At 34.2% G+C, this 22,250-nt stretch overlaps 1 protein-coding gene across 1 annotated transcript in view; it reads right to left on the minus strand.

Moving 5' to 3' along the window:
• The window catches only part of PTPRD (protein tyrosine phosphatase receptor type D), a 2,237,777-nt gene that overhangs the window by 1,329,432 nt on the left and 886,095 nt on the right, over positions 1-22,250 (minus strand). The gene's annotated exons all lie outside the window — the stretch shown is intronic.

Genomic DNA, 22,250 nt, shown 5'->3' on the forward strand with positions numbered 1-22,250 from the left:
TATTGTTTTTATTGTTATTTAAAAAAAAACACTCATAAGAGGACTGAAAAGTTTTGTTTACCAAAAAAATTTTAACTGAATCTTATCTTATTATGAAATCTTTCTTTTAGATTAAATGACACTATCCCATTTTAATCTGAGAATATTCAGAAAGTGGTCAGTAGGTTATTATCATGGTTTGATACCAATCAGAATACATATTGATAGGTTTATATAGATTAGTTGATATATATATGAATTGCTTGATATCTACAGAGATATTAATATATATGAATTAGTTGAAAATGCAAGTGCTTTGTTTCTATCGAGTTTGTAACTTTCATTAGATCAGCATAAGCTAGCAACAACAAAAAAGATAAAAATAAAACAATGTGCTAAATAACAACTTACAGCACTTATTTTATGCACTGATTGTCAGAAATGGAACACATAGTGAGAATAAAATATTTCTATCAGTGTTATGTCCATTGTATCCCCGTGGTTCTCAACCAAGGGATATTTTAACATCCACATGACAGTTGCAATGTCCAGAGACACCTTTGGTTGTTAGAAGTGGTGGGTTGGCAGTGTTATGGGGTAGATAGAAACCAGGAATGCTGCTAAACATCCTGTAAAACACAGGACAGCCTTAAATGTCAACAGTGTGGAGGTTAAGAAACCTTGATCTATTCAAATAATTTTTTTATTGTGGTTTACAAGTGAGATGGATTCACATACCTACCTAATTAGACAGGTCTGCTTCAGAACCATGTCAGGATTTCCAAGCTAAACAGGTGTACCCAACTTTATATAAAGTTGTTCAATGGGAAAATGAACCAGTAACAGTTCCCATGGCACAAATGCTGTCATGTTGATGCATGAACATACATGATTTTTCTTTTAGGATCCAATCCAACATTAGTGACTTGAGATTTTGCACCAGCTTAGCCAAACAAAAGCTGAACAAGCTTTTCATTGACTTTAACCTGCAGAACTTAATTGTGAGTTTCTAGGTCATTTGAAACCAAATACAAAATAATAATAATAATAATATCCATTGAAATATTTTGTTTCTATTTACTTCTGATTTCTTTTATTAGTAAACATGAAAATAGTAGCCATCTGGACTGAAAAAGAAATAATAACATTTCCTATTTCTAAAAGAAATAAGCACTAACCATAAGCCAGAAGAAACAAAATTCATAAGATTTTCTCTCCTACTGCTTGAGCCTAGGGAAACACTGACAGTCTGACAAGTCTGAGATAGGAACATAAACTTTGATTGTGATTTAATAATAATAATAAAAAAGCATTTTATTTTGCTTTTTACTTCAGTTCATTAGTATTTTTAATTTGCACACTGCCAAAAGCATGATGCTCTCTTTCAGTCAAAAACAAATTAAACCCGCAGGGAAGGAGAAATACTACTCTATGAGAAAAGGTTCCTTCCTCAGCTTGTCAAAAAAGGCATTCCAAACTACAGGAATGGTGACAGCAAATATTTCCTAGATAACACACCTGTTCTGTGACACATCACCATTTTTTAAAACATATATGTATCCTTCAGACAACATGATTTATTATACAAATTAGGCTGACCTTGTTTTTTTGTTTTTTGTTTTTGTTTTGTTTGTTTTGTTTTTTAGTTTAGTTTATCCAGTTGGTCCCAGAATAAAGGAAATCTTCTGCTCCATCTGAGCTCTTGAAACCCAGTATCATACCAAGAGAACCTAAGAAAATTCATTAAAAATAGTATTACCTAATTTAACTTTAAAAAATCTATAAAGCATTGTTTTATAGTGTTTATTATTTTCCATGCAAGGTTATGTTATTGCTGTAGTGACACAAATAACTAAGAAGATAAGGTCTATGATGGATGAGGAATACACAATACACTAATGAAACATTCACTTGCTAAATTAGCCACTAATCTTGTTGAACTTGACTTGCTCAGATTCCTGAGAAATAATCCTAATGGTCATCCTTCACTAAGCCTTGCACAAACTTTTAAATAAAATAGTTATAAATGGGCAAGATTTTTCTACTTGGTAAATGACCCATTATACTCATGTCCACATTTGGTACTTTAGAAATGAAATACACATATCCTTGCAGCTTATTTCTGCCAGATAATATCAGACATTAATTGTTTATTGATAATCTTTGCCTAAGAACAAAGCATAAAATCCTATAGTCTTCTTGTATGTTATTGAAATGAGACAGAATGAAACACCAAGGAATTTAGGGTGGGAAAAGGAGATCATGGCTCTTATCAGTTAGGAATAATGCATAAGACAGATCAAAATGTCACTAGTCCTCTTAGATCTCTAGACCTCATGCTACACATTATGAAGGGCAGAAGGAAATGTGAGTCAAACTGCTCTCCTTGGTTACTTACAGTGAATGAAACGGTTGGGTATCATAAGCAACCAAGCAAAAATTATGAACAACAATCATATTACGCCAAGTGCAAAATGCAGCATCAAAACTGTATATTAATGGCAATTTAAGACCAGAAAAGATTACTTTCTGACACTGTAAGGCAAAACAGAAGAACTAAAATTGAGCTGGTCCATGAAAGGATGACTCATTTTAGAAAAAAAAATAAATAAATGCAGAGCCTCCTAAAATTCCCTGTATATAGAGAGATGAGAATATTATGCAAACTATTCTATTCGTGCTGCTTTGTTCTTCTTTTCAAAATTATTTTTCTTTTTTTTTTTTTTTCAACGTTTTTTATTTATTTTTGGGACAGAGAGAGACAGAGCATGAACGGGGGAGGGGCAGAGAGAGAGGGAGACACAGAATCGGAAACAGGCTCCAGGCTCTGAGCCATCAGCCCAGAGCCCGACGCGGGGCTCGAACTCACGGACCGCGAGATCGTGACCTGGCTGAAGTCGGACGCTTAACCGACTGCGCCATCCAGGCGCCCTCAAAATTATTTTTAATGGCAGTTTTCCCATAGACAAAGAATAAATTTGTCTTGCATTCTATACAGTCTGCAGGAATTCTACTATGCAAACCGTCAACAGGACACTTGATCACATAAAGTGGGATTTTGGTACTTTCTGCTGCCCTGGGAGCTCGTGTGAAAGTTCATGTTGGACCTCGATCCTTGACTGAGAGAGCCAGCATCTGTGAATGCTCTAACTTTAACAGCAGGACAAGTAGTAGAATGGTAAGAGGAAAAGCAGCATGTGTCAGAGGCAACAGAGGCTCCACAGTGGGCTTGTCACAGCCACCATCTTAGCAAGGCCCATTCATCCTTTTTTCACCACAGGAACAGTGGGAAACACAAGAAAAGAATATTGGATGAACAGGGGCGCCAGGGTGGCTCAGTCGGTTAAGCATCTGACTCTTGATTTTGGTTCAAGTCATGATCTCACAGGTTCATGAATTTGAGCCTGATGTCAGGCTTTGAGCTGGACAGTAGTGAGCCTGCTTAGGATTTTCTCTCCCTAACTCTCTGCCCCTCCCCACTCCCCTAAAAATAAATAAGTAATCATTTTTAAAAAGGTAAAAATATTGGAAGAACAAATCCTCAGGAATATGTTGCAAGATTTCACTATAATTATGGCTACTTGTCTCTCTTTTTGTAAATCAGAACTTTCGTGAGGCTTAGTTTCATAGACTTCCTTATTAATCAAGGGATTTCTTATCTGAAGTTGTCTCTCTATATTACAAGTGCTAGAACACTCAAAAGAGTCTACTTGATTGGTAGAATCCTCCCCCAACCCCCACTTCTAGCTACCTTGCAAAATGAACTTTTACTTGTCTAAGTTTCATATTCAAACTGGAAGGTCTTGTGCCTGAAGTAGGGTTTGCAGATATATAATGGTACAAAAGGACAAACACATCTTTTAACACAGGCAGTCCATTTGAGCAAAATATATATATATATGTATATATATATATATATATATATATATATATACATATATATATATATTTGAGCAAAAAATATATATGTATATATATATTTGAGCAAAAAATATATATGTATATATATGTGTATATATATGTATACAAATATATATATTTGTAATATATATATATATATGTATATGTATAATACAAATTGCTAAATATAGAGATAAGGGCTACAGATTTGCCTCCCTGGAACTTCCTCTGAAAAGTTAAGATGAAGTTGCATTTTTTTACTCCTGATTGGTAGGATTGCTACTCTTACTATAGGGCTATAGCATTTTTTTTGTCTCATAACAATTTTTTCAGAGGAAGATCATTGAGTTAATATATTTTTGAAGAGCACTAAATGCTATTGCAAAATCAAACTAAATGTTGCAAGGATTGACTTGGGTTCTGTCCAGAGCAATACAATTCTAGACAAATGTGAGAAAACTTTAAGAGCTCTTCTTATAGGCATGAAACATATTTTGGCATATAAATATTTTAATAATGAAAATTATAATGACAATAAAATACTATTTCATTAGTTTAAATCAGTCAGTGAAATGTTGATTGCTCAGTAATGTAATTGGGACCATTAGTTAATTCTTTGTCAAAAAATTGAAGCTATATTTTTTGGTATGCTTTGCAGCGAAACTAATTCAGATTAATCCAAAGTAAAATAGAAATAAATAAACACTCTAAAAATACAAAAAAATACAGTGAGTTAGTACAGTATTTTGAAATGGGGAAAAATCTTTCTAAACATGATATGAAAACCAAAAACCATAAAGAAAACAGCTGGTAAATTTAGCCTCATAAAAATTCCAAGTGGCAAAACACATTATAAATGTAGTTGAAAAATAAGACATAAATTCCAAATGTTTTAAACATATTTTAACATATAAGAGCCTTTAGAGCTCAATAAGAATTTTATAAAAATTCTTTTGAAAAATGGGCAAGAAACGTGAACAATTCATTCACACACACACACAACCACACATACAGATTATACCTTACAGGGTTTAAAATTGTACATGTCCTGGGGCGCCTGGGTGGCGCAGTCGGTTGAGCGTCCGACTTCAGCCAGGTCACGATCTCGCGGTCCGTGAGTTCGAGCCCCGCATCGGGCTCTGGGCTGATGGCTCAGAGCCTGGGGCCTGTTTCCAGTTCTGTGTCTCCCTCTCTCTGCCCCTCCCCTGTTCATGCTCTGTCTCTCTCTGTCCCAAAAATAAATAAACGTTGAAAAAAAAAATTAAAAAAAAAAAAAAATTGTACATGTCCTATTCCAGCAATTCCACATTTTGAGATTCATTCCTATAAAAATATTTTTATAGGAGCAGCTAAACATATAAAGCAAATATTAACAGACCTAAAGGAGAAATAGACAGCAACACACTAACAATAGGGGACTTTAATGTCCTGCTTTCATCAATGGCTACATCATTCAAATTTGAATGATCTATCATTAAGATAGATGACCAATAAAGATACATGAGCCTTAAATGATGTATCAGAACAGAAGGACTATACATATATTCTGTTTAATTCAAAAGAATCTGTTGACTATATATATTCTTTTGATTATATATATATATATATATATATATAATCAAAAGAATATATATATATATATATATTATAAATATATATATTATATATCAAAGAATATATCAAAAGAATCAAAAGAAATCAAAAGAATATATATATATAGTGTGTGTGTGTGTGTGTGTTTTGGAACATATTTACATTGTTTATCAAGTGCACAGGGAACGTCTCTAGTATAAATCATATGTTAGGCCACAAAACAAGCCTTATTAACTTTAAGAAAAAATTGCATTATCAAGTATCTTTTCCAACCACAGAAGTATGAAACTAGAAATCAATTGTAAGAGGAAAACTGGAAAATTCACAAATATGTGGAAGTTAAACAACAGGCTACCAAAGAAGCAGTTAAAGAAGAAATAAAAGGAGAAACCAAAAATAGCTTGAGACAAATTTAAATGAGACTGCAGCAAAATGTATAGAATACAGCAAAAGCAGTTCTAAGAGAAAAGTTCATAGCAATAAGTACCTACCTCAAGAAACAAGATAGCTCAAATAAATTTTACATCTCAAGGAACTATGTGAAGAAGAACAGAGTTTGCTATGACAAAGGTCAGAGAATAAATGAAATAGTGCCTAAAAAGTCATTGTAAAATATCAGTGAAACTAAGACCTGGTTCTTCAAAAAAATAAACAAAATTGGTAAACATTTAGCTAGACTTACCAAGGGAAAAGGAGACACTCAAATAAATAAAATCATAAATGAAGGAGGAGACATGACAACTAACACCTTAGAAATACAAAGGATAGGAGACAACTATGAACAACTGCATATGAACAAGTTGGACAACCTGGAAGAAATGGATATATTCCCAAAAACATTCAACCTACTACACTGAGTCATGAAGAAATAGAAAATGCAACCAAACCAATTACTAGTAAGGGGATTGAGTCAGTAATCAAAAACCTCCCAACAAACAAAAGTCCAAAACCAGAACACTTCACTGGTGATTTCTACCAAATGTTCAAAAGAAGTTTAAACCCTTCCAAACCCTTCCAAAATTAGAAGAAAAGGGAACACATCCAAATTCATTTTATGAGGTCACCATTAACCCAATACCAAAACCATACAGATGCCTCAAGGAAAGAAAATTATAGGCCAATACCCCTAATGAACATAAATGCAAAAATTCTCAACAAAATATTAACAAATTGAATTCAACAATACTTCAAAAGGATCATGTACCATGATCAAGTAGGTATGCAAGGATGTTCCAAATTGTAAATCAATCGACATGATATACAAAATGAAGGATAAAAATCATATATAATCCTCTCAATAGATACTGAAAAAGCATTTTACAAAATTCAACATCCATTTATGATAAAATATGTCAACAGAGTAGGTAAAGAGGGAATGTACCTCTACATAACAACATATATAAGTCTGTAGCTAACATCATACTCATGGGTGAAAGGCTGAAAGCTTTTCTCTAAAATCAGGGAAAAAACAAAGATGCCCACTCTTGACAATATCATTCAACATGGTATTGGAAGTCCTAAGCAGAGCAATTAGCAAGAAAAATAAATAAAACACATCCAAAGCAGAAAAGAAATAAAACTGTCACCATTTGCAGATGACTTCATATATATAGAAAACTCAAAAAATAAAACACTAAAAAACTGTTCAACTAATCAACAAATTCAGTAAAGTTGCAAGATACAAATCAATACACAAAATCTGTTGCATTTCTACACATGATTAATGAACTATCAGAAAATATTAAGAAAACAATCTCATTTACAATGGCATTAAAAAGAATAAAATACTTAGGAATAAATTTAACTGAGAGGAATGACTTGTACACTAAAAAGTATAAGACATTGATGAAAGAAACTGCAGACAACACAAATGCCTGGGAAAACGTTCTGTGCTGATAGGAAGAAAATTCAAATGGTATTTTCCACATAAATAGAACAAACAATCCTAACATGTGAATGGAACCACAAAAGGCCCCAATAGTCAAAGCAATCTTATAAAAGAATAAAGCTGGTAGTATCACACTGTCTGATTTCAAACCTTTAGTAATTTTATTACTATATTACAAACATATAGTAATTTACTATATTACAAACCTATATTACAAACCTTTAGTAATCAAAACAGCATGATGTTGACATAAAACCAGATACATAAATCAATCAAACAGTATAAAGAACCAAAAAATAAACTCACACATACATGGTCAATTAATTAATGACAAAGGAACCAAATGCATACAATGGGGAACAGTCTCTTAAAAACCATTAAATGATGTTGAGAAAACTTGACATCCATATGCAAAAGAATAAAACTGTAATGTTTTATTCTTACATCATACACTCAAAACAGATTTAAGACACGAATGTATGACCTGAAACCATAAAATTGCTGGAATAAAACATACCTGGTAAGCTCCTTGACATCAGTCTTGGTGATGACTTTTGAATTTGACACCAAAAGCAAAAGTAAGAGTATGTACATGAGATGCTTTTAAACTAAAAAGCTTTTGCATGGTAAAGACAACCACAACCTACCAAATGGGAGAAAATAATTATAAATCATATATCTGATAAGGGGCTAATAACTAAATTAATAAAGAGCACGTACAACTCAATGCAAAACAACCCTATTTATTTATTTTTATCTTTATTTATTTTTGAGAGAGAGAGAGAGAGAGACAGCATGAGCGGGGGAGGGACAGAGAAAGAGAGGGAGATAGGCTCCAGGCTCTGAGATGTCAGCACAGAGCTTGACAGGGGATCAAACTTATAACCATGAGATCATGACTTCAGCTGAAGTCAGGTGCTTAACCAAATGAGCCATCCAGGGACCCCATCAAAACAACCCAATTTAAAAATAAGCCAAGAGGGGCACCTGGGTGACTTCCTTGGTTAAATGTCCAACTCTTGATTTCAGCTCAGGGCCTGATCTTATGATTCATGAGTTCATGCCCCACATCGGTCTCTCTGCTGTCAGCACAGAGCCCACTTGGGGTCCTCTGTCTCCCTTTCTCTCTGCTCTTCCCACAGCATTCTCTCTCTTTCTCAAAAATAAATAAACATAAGAAAATAATAATAAAATAAAAATAAAAATGGGCCAGCAACTTGAATAGATAGTTTTCCAAAAACAACATACAGATGGCCAACAGGTAAATGAAAAAGTACTGAATATGACCAATCAAAACCACAATGATATATCATCCCACACCTGTTAGAATGGCTATTACAAGAAGGATAAGAAATAACAATTCTTGACAAGGATGTGTAGAAAAAGGAACCTTTGTGCACTAATGGTAAAAATGTAAATTAGTACAACCATTATGGAGGTTCCTCAAAAAACTAAAAACTATACCTATTATATGAACTACATATAACCCAGCAATCCCACTCCCTGTTATTTATCTAAAAAATGAAAATGAAAACAGTATGTTGAAGAAATATCTGCACCCTTAATTCATGACAGTATTATTTACAATGGCCAAGATATGTGAATGACCTAAGTGTCCATCAATGAACGGATGAAGAAAATGTGAATATATATATGCAAACACACACACACACACACACACACACAAAATGGAATACTATTCAGCCAATAAAGGAGGCAATCCTATCATTTGCAAAAGCATGGATGGAGCTTGAGGGCATTATGCTAAGTAAATAAATCAGACAGAGAAAGGAATACCATAGGTATAATCTTTAAGAAAAATATAAGACTGCGCTCATACAGAGAGTAGATTGGTGGTTGCCAGAGGTGGGGCATGGGTAATGAAATGGGTGAAGGTGGTCAAAGTTACAAACATCCAGTTATAAAATAAATCACAGGAATGTCATATATAGCATAGTGACTGTCGCTACTACTGTATTGCATATTGTACACTTGCTAACAGAGTAAATTTTAAAAGTTCTCATCAAAAGAAAAAAATGTCTAACTATGTATGGTGACACATGTTAACTAGACTTATTGTGGTGATCACTCTGTAATGTATACAGATACCAAATTAGTATATTGTACACCTGAAACTAATATAATGTTATGTCAATTATACCCCAATTAAATTTTTTCAAGGGCATGTATGTAGATTATGTGAGATTATTTTCGGTAAATATTACTAATAAGAGCACAATTTGGAAGCATATCATTATAGATTGTAAGATTGTTTACTCAGTGCTTTATCTGGTATCAGGGAGGTAGAAAGTAATTAAAGAAACATTTGAGAAATTTGAGGAGATGAACGACCTGAAGAATGAGTGGAGCTACTAATTATGAGGTCTTCCAAGTCTTCCAGGTGAGAGTGGTGGGTATGGACAGCAAGACCTAATAAAAACTGTGAGGCAATAATGTGACTGGTGAATTTAACAGATATCATGGCAGGGGAGATGTTCAATATATGTTAATTACCTTCCTTTAGCCTCATCTAAAAATAGTGATGTGGTGGTAATGGGGGATGGATTGAGCATAAGGCAAAAATAGGAGTATTTAGTACATCACAATTTTTATTGTTGGTTTGTGTTCATAACTGCTGTAACGTGTGTGTGTGTGTGTGTGTGTGTGTGTGTGTGTGTGTGTGTGTGTGTCACTTCTAAGTGGAAGAAGAAAGTACAGGCAATTCTAACACTTTCTACAACACTTATTTATAGATCAATAAAGAAGAAATTAGAACACCTTGAGTTTATTTTGAATCTTCTTCCTAATACCTGTGTGGTTTTGGGCAACTTACTCTGTTTCTGGACATCAGTTTCTGTACAGTTAAAATGGGATGTTTTGACCTTTTTGTATGCACATTTTCCTGTACTATAATTTATTGGTTGTTGTCCACCCTATACTGAGGGCAGTTTGAAGGAAAGAAGTATATTTTTCAAATCCAAATCCTTAGAGTTTGACACTGTTTGGCACAAAGTAAACACTCTATAAATGTCTGTTGAATTGACTTACACTGATTATCTGACTTCTAAGTCCTTGCACAAAGGACATATTACTAGTGATGTTTCTATAATACCTAATATTAATTATAAAAAGTCATATTAATTCCTTGGTCCGAGCTACAAAGTAAAACATGAGAAATATATTCCAATTGAAGAAAAGAACGAGATGGACAGTTTGGGTTTACTTTTAGCATCAAAGGACAAACACCTGTTTCTGATAAAGCTAAAAAGAATATACCATATTTAAATCCGAGTAAATCCTCAACTTCAAAAAGAATCTAGACACAAATTCTGGCTATATAGAGAAAAGAATACATCACAGTATTAAGAGATTGTATTCATTTATAACAATGAGCTCTTTTACCTCAGTATGAAAAGAAACATATTTTTAAAACCCTATTCCAAACAGATGTGAAACAGAGAGCTGAAAGGCTGAGACTGTTCTGAATGGTAATTTTCACAGAATTTGTAATTCTATATAAAATTAAATACTTTAAGAGTTAATGAGTACTAATAAACTTTTAAATGAGCACATCTTTCAAAATAGGAATATATATAACTCACTCATTTTGTTTACATGACTTTTGTGGCCATTGTAACCAAGAACTTACAAGTTTAGTTTTGAAAATAACAGAAAAGTGGGGTGCCTGGGTGGCTCAGTTGGTTACTCATCCGACTTTAGCTCAGGTCTTGAGCTCACCGTACATGTGTTAGAGCCCTGAATCAGGCTCTGTGCTGACAGCTCAGAGCCTGGAGTCTGCTTCAGATTCTGTGTCCCCCTCGTTTTCTAACCCTCCCCTGCTTCTGCTCTCTGTCTCTCAAAAATAAAGCAATATTTTTAAAAAATTAAGAAAGTAACAGAAATGGAAGGAATGATTTACAACTAAGGTGCTTTGTGATCCCAGCGAAAGTGTGACCAAGCATATAAGCAGCACTCATTCCTCAGCTGCATTCCTGCAAGTCCTTGACAATTTAAGGGATGGTGGGAAGAGGTGACAAGCCAGTTTCCTGTGAAGTACATGGAAGGAATTAATCTTGGCATGGTAAACCCTCCCTTTTGGATTATCAGACACTTTATTTATAAAAAGAATATGGGAACATATGAACTACATGATACTTCCATCTGTAATATGCTCATGGTAAAAAGTATATATTGTAGGAATCAGACCAAACTAGTAATGGAAAGACTTGAAACAAAAAAAAATCCAACTTTTTCTAAGCAAATTTTAGTATAAATTGTAATCATTTCTAACTTCCCAGAAAATACCCTCTTCATAAGATTCCCTTATAAATCAAGGATTGGTGTCAAACTGTGGCCAGTTCAAGTGTCCTTTACCATTATGGGGAAAAGGGGAGAACACAGTATACATTTTGTAAACAAAATGCTACTTGAGTCTGTCAAGGAATAGGTATAAATACAAGATAGTTGGGATTCTCTCTCTCTCTCTCTCTCTTTTTGTCAAAAATAAGTAAAAAACATTTTAACAATAGTCACACACAATAAGTTAATAGTAGAACTGGCCTACAACTCAGTCTTCATGACCATGAAGATGTTCCTGGGACACAATATCATTTCCATAGTTATATATATTTTTCAAAGCTATAATAAGTCATTTTCTTTTAAGTTCTTATTTTCTTAAAAATATGAAGGTAAAAATCTTTTTTTAATTATTTTTTTAAATTTATTATTATTTTTTAATATGAAATGTATTGTCAAATTGGTTTCCATACAACAGCCAGTGCTCCTCCCAACAGGTGCCCTCCTCAGTGCCCATTACCCACCCTCCCATCCCTCCCACTCCCCATCAACCCTCAGTTTATTCTGAGTTTTTAAGGGTCTCTTATGGTTTGCCTCTTTCCCTTTCTGTAACTTTTTTTTGTCCCCCCTTCCCCCGCCCCCGGTCTTCTGTTGAGTTTCTCAGGATCCACATAAGAGTGAAAACATATGGTATCTGTCTTTCTCTGTATGACTTATTTCACTTAGCATAACACTCTCCAGTTCCATCCATGTTGCTCCAAAAGGCCATCAGGACAGATATAGGAAATTTGGGCAGTGCACTAAACATATATACAATGGCTGCACATTGATTTGAAATAAAAGTGATTAGAGTAACACTCAAAGAAGGTATTTAAGAGTTTAGTCAATATATTTTAAAGTTATAAAGTATATGTTAAAGTCCCGCTACATGGTCAAAATAAGTATTGTAAAATAATAATAGCATAAATCAACCCCTCTAAAAATGAAGCTACTAAATGTGACAGCTGAAAAAGACAAGATAGGACTACGCTAATTTTAATGACAAAAAAGTCTTTTTAATAGGAATTAGAACAAAATCATGCCACAATAAAACTGAATTACTCATCTTTATTCTACAGAGGATACCTGTTTGACCTCAAGAAATGTGATCATTCTTCTCCTACCACAACAGATTTTTTTACCTGGATATCCTAGACTTGGCAACAGAAAAAGAACACTTTGCTAAAATGCAGCAATACTACTATGGAATTTAAGCTTTACTAATATCTTTAAAATCTGAATGTTGGATTCTGGAATGATGATGTCACGCACTTTTTTCTTGAAGTATAGTTGACATATCAATGATGTCATACATTTCAATGAGAATTTCAATTCTCCCCAGTAGAATTTTTAAAGAGATGGACAAGAGTGATACAAGTTCTTGCCAGTCAATTGTTTGCCACAGAGATCATTTTTGTTCATCGGAAGAGAATATTAGTAAAACTAATACAAGAATTATAGTACTGAACTATTTTAATGTGGAATGTGGAATGTACAGTGGAATGCACAGTCACCAGCAAAGACACCAAAAACAATTAAAATCTGAGCTCCTTTATAAAAATTTGAGTTGTGAATACTAATCAAGACTTTTGTACGTGCAATTTGAAAAATGTTTTTGCTCATTCCTAAAGTCAGGTTTGCAGGACTATTAGTGAGGGAAGCTCCTGAACAGTTATTTTCTTAAGTTTTAATGTATCCCTTGACCTAGGCTTCTGGATTTTCTTTTCAGTATAGATAGCATTTGTAATTATTCAGATACGTTTTGATAGAACAAAATATCCAGGTTTTCTTTTTCTGGGTGAGGGGAAGAAATGTTTGAGAAGTTTTTGAAACAAATATTTTTGTGAAAATTAATGACAGGTTGCAGTACTTCAAGAAGTTACAATGAAGTTTCTATAAGGGAATTATTCTTTCAAAATAATAAAACTTGATCATACTGGTAATAATTGGAAGAACTACACTAAGCCTTTTCTTTTTAATTTTTAAAAATTTATTGTATTCTCTTTTATTTAGAGAGAAAGAGAGAGACAAAGGCAGAGAGAGAGAGACAGGGAGAGAGAGAGAGAGAGAGAGAGAGAGAGAGAGAGAGAGAGAGAGAAAATGAGCTGGGGAGAGGGGCAGAGGGAGGGAGAATCCCAAGCTGACTCTACACCCAGCATGGAGCTTGTCACAGGGTTCAATCCCACAACCTGGGATCATGAGCTGAGCCAAAATAAGAATCGGATGCACAACCAACTGAGCCACCCAGGATCCCTGGAGATTTCTTTTAGAGAAGCAGATGCCTTCAGGAGAATCTTACAAGAGAAAATATGCGACTCAACCAACCCAGTGTTTTGAGTAATATAGCAAGTACATAGCTACCTACACCTGAAACATGATTTATTTGACTTGGTAGAGTTTTATGTTAGAAAAAGAAACCCTTAGGGTGACTGGGTGGCTCAGTCAGTTTAGCATCTGACTCTTGCTTTTGGCTCAGCTCATGATCTCATGGTTTGTGAGTTTGAGCCCCAGGTCAGGCTCTGAGCTGGCAGCATAGAGCCTGCTTGAAATTCTCTCTGCCCCTATCCTGCTCATACTCTCTCTCTTTCTCAAAATAAATAAGTGATCTTTAAAAAAAATTAAGGAAATCCTACACTATGGTTTACGGACCACTCGTACATCTATTTAACAGAATATTTGTGTATTATATAATACCAAGAAAACATTATTCCAGAATTAGTGTTCTTTTATGATCTTTCTCAGAAATCTTGGTTATATCCATTCAATCTTACACCGAAAACATCCTCACTCTCAGAGACCCATATGAGAACACTGCCATTGTCACACACATATGTACCAAGCCTCTGCTTTCCATATGTAGGAACCATTATACATGTCCAGGTTATAAAGGATATCTCTGAAGCAAGGATAAAGGCTGAAGTGGGATTTCCATTCTGGCATAGGTAGCCATTGGCAGGACAATGTAAAATCCTCCTTATTTAACATCTATTTACATAGCCCCATTCCCCTAAAGCCCACCCACCTTGCCACTTACCTTGCTCAGTATCTTCAGCAAAATGCAATGATATTCTTTAAGCATTATTTAAAAATCACTGTAAGTGTCTATATGGCCTATTGTAAAATTTTACTTTAATAAAAAACATTAAAGATAAAATACAAATTCAAAGCAAGTTTGGTGGTTGTGGCAAAAAGCAATCTACATACAGTTCAAAACTACAAATGCATATGTATGACATCGTACATGGCTGAAAATTAGTGCCTTTGCAAACAAAAGCATTTAAGGTCAGTAACAAAACTCTGTGCTTACATTTTTTTTTCAGGGAAATTAAACATATAATATTGCCTTTCTTCAATCTCATTTTTGTTATATTTCCATGTTTCCCTATACCTCCTCTATTTTTGAAATTGTGAAAGGCATCTTCTACCATTTATCTCCCACTATCAATAAAACCAATTCAGTACCAACTAGAAAATAGTAATGATACATGCAAAGACCCTTTCATATGCCTCAATATATTTATGCAAAACTTTTCATAATATCTTGAAAGGAGTGGTTTTCAGGCTGGGACAAAGTGGAAATGACTGTTGTAGTATCTCTCTCAAATACAAAGGGAGGGATATGAGAAGTTGACAGAGTATCAGCTGCAAATCACAGAGCTTCCCTGATGTCACATGATATTTGTTGGACCATAAGTCCAGTGTTCTGAGTACACCAAATAGAGGAAGCACAAGCAGAGAATAACAAACATGGATTTTTTTTAATCAGATAGACAGATACATACATACATACATACATACCTATTATGGTAGTATTTATATTTTGGTGAACACCTGGAGAATTACTGCTTGACTTAGGACAGCAGGGAAGAAATCAAGGGGGGGACATGTTGCTTAACTAACCACAAAATATTCTTTCAGTATATTAGTACTGAGAAAATAATGCTGGTAGCTTTATTAGAATCTCTATTTGTTTTAATAAGAGCATTTGTTAATATTCTATGGCAGATGAGTATCTAAAAAGTAGATGATTTTACTTTCTACTGAAAGGACATTGATCCATGTAGTCTGATTATTGACACTAGTTACCCTGAGGAACAAACTACTAATATGAAGTAAATCTGCTTAGTGCTAAGGAAATATGTTGAAAAACTTATAGTCTCCCAAAAATATAATTTGCTGCCTTACAAAGGTTTTTTGAACTCCATCCTGAAGGTGAAATTAGGTGAGAGGAACAAGCAGACACAAGGTTAACAGAAATTGTTGAAAAGACGTAACACTGAAGGCAGACTGTATTCCAGATGTAAAGGTGAGTAATTATTGTAGAGGTAAATTTTAATGTCCCCCAACTATTTTAGAGGCCATTAATGACTGCATGAAATACTTCAAGAGGCATAATTTGTTGTGCCCCCTTCCATAGTAGTGTATTTAAATTATTTCAGTTCCAGGTAATTGTATACAATTATGTTGATCTCCAGTCCTATGTGTGAAGAAAAGAGGTTATGTGTAATTAATTAGCTGTTGTAGAAATGATGCTAGAGGGCATGTTGGTGGCATTTAAATGAGTACATCTCCTAAAAAGTAAAAATGAGAAAGCATATGGAGACTTCCACTATAAAAGGCAAAAAAAGAATGAGACATAAGAGGAGGTGTTGTTTTAGGTCATTCCAAAAAAGTAAAGAGCCAAACATAGATTACTCTGAGCACCACACCAAAATAGACTCATTTAAGGCATGCAGAATCTTTTTAACTTAAGAAAAAGGAAAACTGTTATATATCCCTCATGCCAGATAAGCTTAAAGAACTAAAAGTAGTATTGCGAGAAAGTTGTTCATTCTTCAACAGAAAGTGTTCCATTTCAAAATTAGATCTATGTCTTGTATTTTTCCCTACTTCATGTTGTTTGGTTCATCTAAAGGTATTTGTTAAAGAAATAACAGCTGATTTTTATTAAATACTTTAGTACAGATTTTACCAAGACTATTATTGGGGGGCGGGGGGCTGCATTATCTACTTTGCCAAGCAAATAAGTGGTACCTCAGATTAGTCGGTGACAGGAGAGAACTATTTTATTTTATTTTTTAATGTTTATTTTTATTTTTGAGAGAGAGAGAGAGACAATGCTTAAGCAGGGGAGAAGCAGAGAGAGGGGGAGACACAGAATCTGAAGCAGTCTCCAGGTTCTGATCTGTCAGCACAGCCTGACGTGAGGCTTGAACCCACGGACCTTGAGATCATGACCTGAGCCAAAGTCGGACACTTAACTGAATGAGCTACCCAGGTGCCCCAAAGAGAGTACTTTTTACAGTAAAACAAATTTTTTTTTTTCAAAATATACCTTTGGGAACATACTCCAAATTTTAGAATTACCCAAACACTATAATGTCCATTTTCCAAAGAATAATTTGATTAGTTTGGGTAGTCTTTATGTCGCTGTAAAAAAAAAAAAAAAAATCCTCAGTGACTTAAGACAAAATAACACTTCCTATTCTTCTAAATGGGCTATGGAACTGAAGGACTCACCACAGCAGTTATCTTCCATCAGTGAATCAGGGATCCAGAATGATCTAATCTTATGGCTCCATTATTTCAACCTCATACCTCCTATGCAGAGGCACAGAGGCTAGAAAAGCACACGGAGGTTTTTCACCTTCCAGCCCAGAAGTGGCAGATTTCACTTCTGCTTTTCCTTAACTAGAAATAACCTCATGGCCCCACCAAACTGTAAGGTGGAGGGAACATATAATCTCCTTCTTGCTCAAGAGTGAAAGGAAAGCCAGAGGTTGATGTGCACTAGCAACCTTTCTCACACTATCCTCATGACTTCCAATAACCTGCTATCCCAGGAAGAAACAATGCAAGGTCTAAAACAAAGGCTCAGAATTTTACACAGCACCGGATTTCAAAGAAAAAAAAAATAAGTAAAAGCAGCACAATTATACAGAATACATAAAATGATGGTCCCTGAAGTCAGGGTCTTGTCGTATTGTATATCACTCAACCTCTACCAGACTGTTTGCATAAATAATTTACTCGATAAATTGTGAGAGGATGTATAGAGAAATGAATTGGCGCAAGTATGAATCCTTCCTTTGGTCTCTGAACATATGATTTATATTCATACCATGATAATTCACAGCAGTATAACATACTAACAGTAAACAATTATAGTAACTGTATATTGCCTTAAAATTTAGAGCATTTTGATATATCAATTAAGCCTATGAGGTAGGCACATGTGAGTGTTTCATTCCCTTCAGTTTTCACATACAACCGAAGAACCTTACAAAACATGCAATATTTTAACACCAAACATTTAATTTTCAAGGCGGTAGTACTTTACAATATCAAGATATTTTGGCTTATTTCTGAGAAGTATTTTAAACCCTTTATATTGAAGATAGCACTCAATTCTTTGAAGACACAATATTCAGTTGAATAATTTGTATCACTTGAAAGAAATTCCATGACTAATGTTAAGCACATGAGTGTAATTTGCAGGTTGCCTGTAATACTGTTAAAAACATTCAGGATGGCCAAATTTACATAAAATTTGCATTAAAAAACCTAGAACATGAATGAGAATAAAGTGTCCATTAATCACCATTGTCCAAATACAGAAAGATTATATGTGTTTCCAAAGATTCTGTTTTTGTTACTAAGGACACAGATATATGTATGTAGATTTCTATATATATACGATAGATTTCTATCATATATATGTATAGCTATGTATATATGGCATAAAAGATATGTAAGAGATATATATGATATAAAAGATACATACACACACAATTTGGGCACAGCCTGTGACAGTTTTTCCCACTTAGATTTAAACTAAGCAAGCTTTTAAATTAGAGAAAGACAAATACCATATGACTTCACTCATATATGGAATTTAAGAATCAAAACAGATGAACATAGAGGAATGGAAAACAAAAATAATATAAAATATAGGGAGGAGGACAAAACATAATAGACTCGTAAATACAGAAAACAAACTGAGTGTTGCTGGAGGGTTGTGGTGGGGGATGGCTAAATGGACAAGGGCTATTAAAGAAGACACTTGTTGAGATGTGCACTGGATGTTATACATAGGGAATGAATCACTAGATTCTACTCCTGAAATCATTATTGCACTATATGCTAACTACATTGGATATATATTAAAAAATAAAATAAATATAATAATAAATAAAAAATAATAATAAAATAAGCAAGCTTCCATCTTCTCAAATAACTGTACAAGTACAAAGATTAAATCTCATTTTAACCTCATATGTATCAACTTTCTTAAGGACTGCAGATCAGGGTTATTACTCCAGTACATGTAGAATTAAGTTTTATTAAAAGCTTACTGGGAAAAGTTTTCTTTAGGAAGGCATATCAATGGAATCTTTGAAATCCTAGGAATGAATTGAAATCTCAGTGTCTTAATTTACTAAGTGATTGTACATGAACTAATTAACCTCTGAAACCCTTAGTATCCTTAGCTCTAAAATGGTGGCTAAAATGCATGACTCAAAGTATTATTGGAAGGTTTAAATGAGACTACATAGAAAAAGTACCTAGCCTGGTACCTGATATACAGTGAATGTTTAAAAATATGAATTCCCTTCAACTGTACATAATTGTGCATATGTTATTATTATGACCTCTTAAAAGGTCCAAACTCCAGGTGCAGAAAATAAAATTTATGAATTGGAACAGATTGCTGCAATTGCACATACAGATACAAAATTCAGTGAATTGTAAGAATTAAACACATTATATTATATAAGTGAAAAAGTGCTGCAATAAGGTTTTCTGGAAATATTTTCATCTTCAGTGTAGGCAATGTTAGCGCTTTATATTGAAGTGAATTTTTATTGCTGACATTTAGTTCCAGACTAAATGTTATTTTTGTGCCTTGAGAGTGATATCATAATTGAACAGTCTATATTTTAATTTATTTACTTTGTAATATTTTGCATATGCTCATTTATATTTCAGTACTATTCTGATTTGAATTTTACATTCATTTACTTTTCTCTACATTGCACCCTAAAAACAGTTTTCTATCGTGTATCACGTAATGCAGAATTTGTTACAGGTAATGTTATTAATCATCCTCCATGTTCATACCATTCTTTATTTTGAATATCACAATTGGATAGAAGCAAATAATTATAGAAATTAAATTTTAGGTTTGGTCTTTATAAGTGTATGTGGGATCCTAAATAAGTTAGTTAATTGAAAATATTTCTTATAGAACTATGAATCCCTCTGTTCACAGAAGCAGAAATGGTGACAATGGAAGCTGACAAGGGAAGAGATTGAGAAATGTGGCCTGCTTTGAGTTTCCAGGTTTTTACTACAGGAAGACTGCTTTTGAATAAGTGTGGTGGAATTCCATTAAATCTTACATAACAGATTGGGGGGTGGGGAGAAAAACCTATAGAAACCATGGTGGGATCTAGGAGTCTGAGAGTGTTGTTTTAGAATGAATCATCTGTCTTATGAGACATGGATTAGAAATGAGATGAATTACAAGATGGAAGAAAACCCAGAAGATAAGTAAGTGTGATGATCAGAATTGGAAGAACACACTGCCAATTTAAATGAGGAAAGATGGGGCACCTGGGTGGCTCAGTCGGTTGAGCATCCGACTTCGGCTCAGGTCATGATCTCACAGTCCATAAGTTTGAGCCCTAGTCAGGCTCTGTGCTGACAGCTCAGAGCCTGGAGCCTGCTTTGGATTATGTGTCTCCCTCTCTCTCTGACCTTTCCCCATTCATACTTTGACTCTCTCTCTCTCTCTCTCTCTCTCTCTCTCACTCAAAATAAGTAAACATAAAAAAATTTAAATGAGGAAAGAAAGTGGAATTGAGATAAGGTCCAATCCCACTAATACAAAGAAGAAAAGGTTTTTAGGGTTGGAAAACAAATCCAGGAACTCTGGGATTTGTAATGATGGACATAGGGCTATAAAATTTCTTCTGTGAGAACCACTAAGATCCATTAAGTGTCTCCTTCTTCCCTAAATGTTTTCCATTTGCACAAAGTACTGAAGGCATGGGAGGCTAACCCTCATTCTTATCCTGAGAATAGATAGTGGCTGAGAATGCAATCAAGACTTTTAAAAATTGCTAAAGAAAAATATAAACTTCAAATTTCTCTTGCTCCTATTTATGGCTAAATATGGAACACTGAGTTTATCATTGTAAATAGATGGTTTTCTGTTTGTTTGGGAGCAATTTCTTCACATCCCTATACAAAGGTAATGCAAAATCCTACTCACGCCTAGTAAAAGTCTGCACAATAAAGAGAAACTGGTCTTCTTTGTAGGCTGGGTAAAATTTTGGCAGACTATTATGATATTAATATACTCTACATTTGCATGGGTGGACTTAAATAAAAAGAACACCAAAGTGGATTCTGCCAGGAGGGGGATGAGGGCGTATACAATACAATGGTGCCTGAGGAGAGACTGAGGATGCCATCCTCTTTGGAAATGCATATTCAGTAGTTTCAGGAGCAGTAAGACCTGATACAAGCTTAAATTTCCGTTTTCATGCTATATTTCTGTTAGCTTAACTTCAAGTCTTCAGTAATAATTTTTAAACAAGACAGTTTACTGTCAACTTTGATACTGTTTGGCAGGAGTTGCAGACTGGGTTGGCCTGACATCGCACAGAAAAGTCATGAGAAGATTGCCTTAGAAGGTACTAGTTGAGAAACCATGAGAAGCATTTGAGAGCAAGAGGTAATATGCAACACAAAGACATGCTGAATTCTCACCAAGCTCCCATTCTAACTGAGCTCTAAACAGTTACTAATGTACAATGGTGTATAAGACTGTATTCCTGCAATCTGCAAAGGTGGGATCTCATATTGTTCATAGCTGGGAATTATAGAAAAGGTGGCCCTAGAAATATTTTTTAATGGGACTCTCAGGCTACACAAAAATAGAAATCCAATATAGAGTATTTAGAAAATTAAATAAGAGAATATGAGATTAAATGTTTTTTAACCTTGCAAAGATTCAGAGCATAGGAGGATCACAGTTTATGAATTTGAATGTTATCAAACTACCAATAATATTTGGAGGAAAATAAAAGGATTGGGTAGATTCTAAGATGAATAAAAATCTGTTGTCTGTAAAAATACAATAAAAAAACTTCAACCTTAGCATCACATCTATTTAAACAAACAATATATGCTTCCCATGTGTATGATGTATGCACCAGGCAAATGCCATAAGAAATTTAAGAATTTCCCCATGAAAAGGAGCAGTGCTTTCAGGGTGTTTCCACTTGTATATTATGTCAACTATAATACCCACATTGTAGGAATGAAAAATTTTTTTAAATCCGGTCATCATACTCAGCCCCCATGGTTTTTATCCAAGATGCAACTGTTGCAATTCATTTTAAAAGAAAATTTTTCCAATTGAAACTTCTACCTCTTACCTGAATAATCCTCTTTTCTATCTCAGACTCTTTCCATGGTAAGTTTTGTTTCCTTAAGGAGCAAATTCTCCCTTTCTTTGGGAGTATTTTCCTGACCCGTGAAGTTT

Source organism: Puma concolor, chromosome D4 (genome assembly GCF_028749965.1).
Source record: "Puma concolor isolate L17-30 chromosome D4, mPumCon1.1.hap2, whole genome shotgun sequence".
Lineage (NCBI taxonomy): Eukaryota > Metazoa > Chordata > Mammalia > Carnivora > Felidae > Puma > Puma concolor.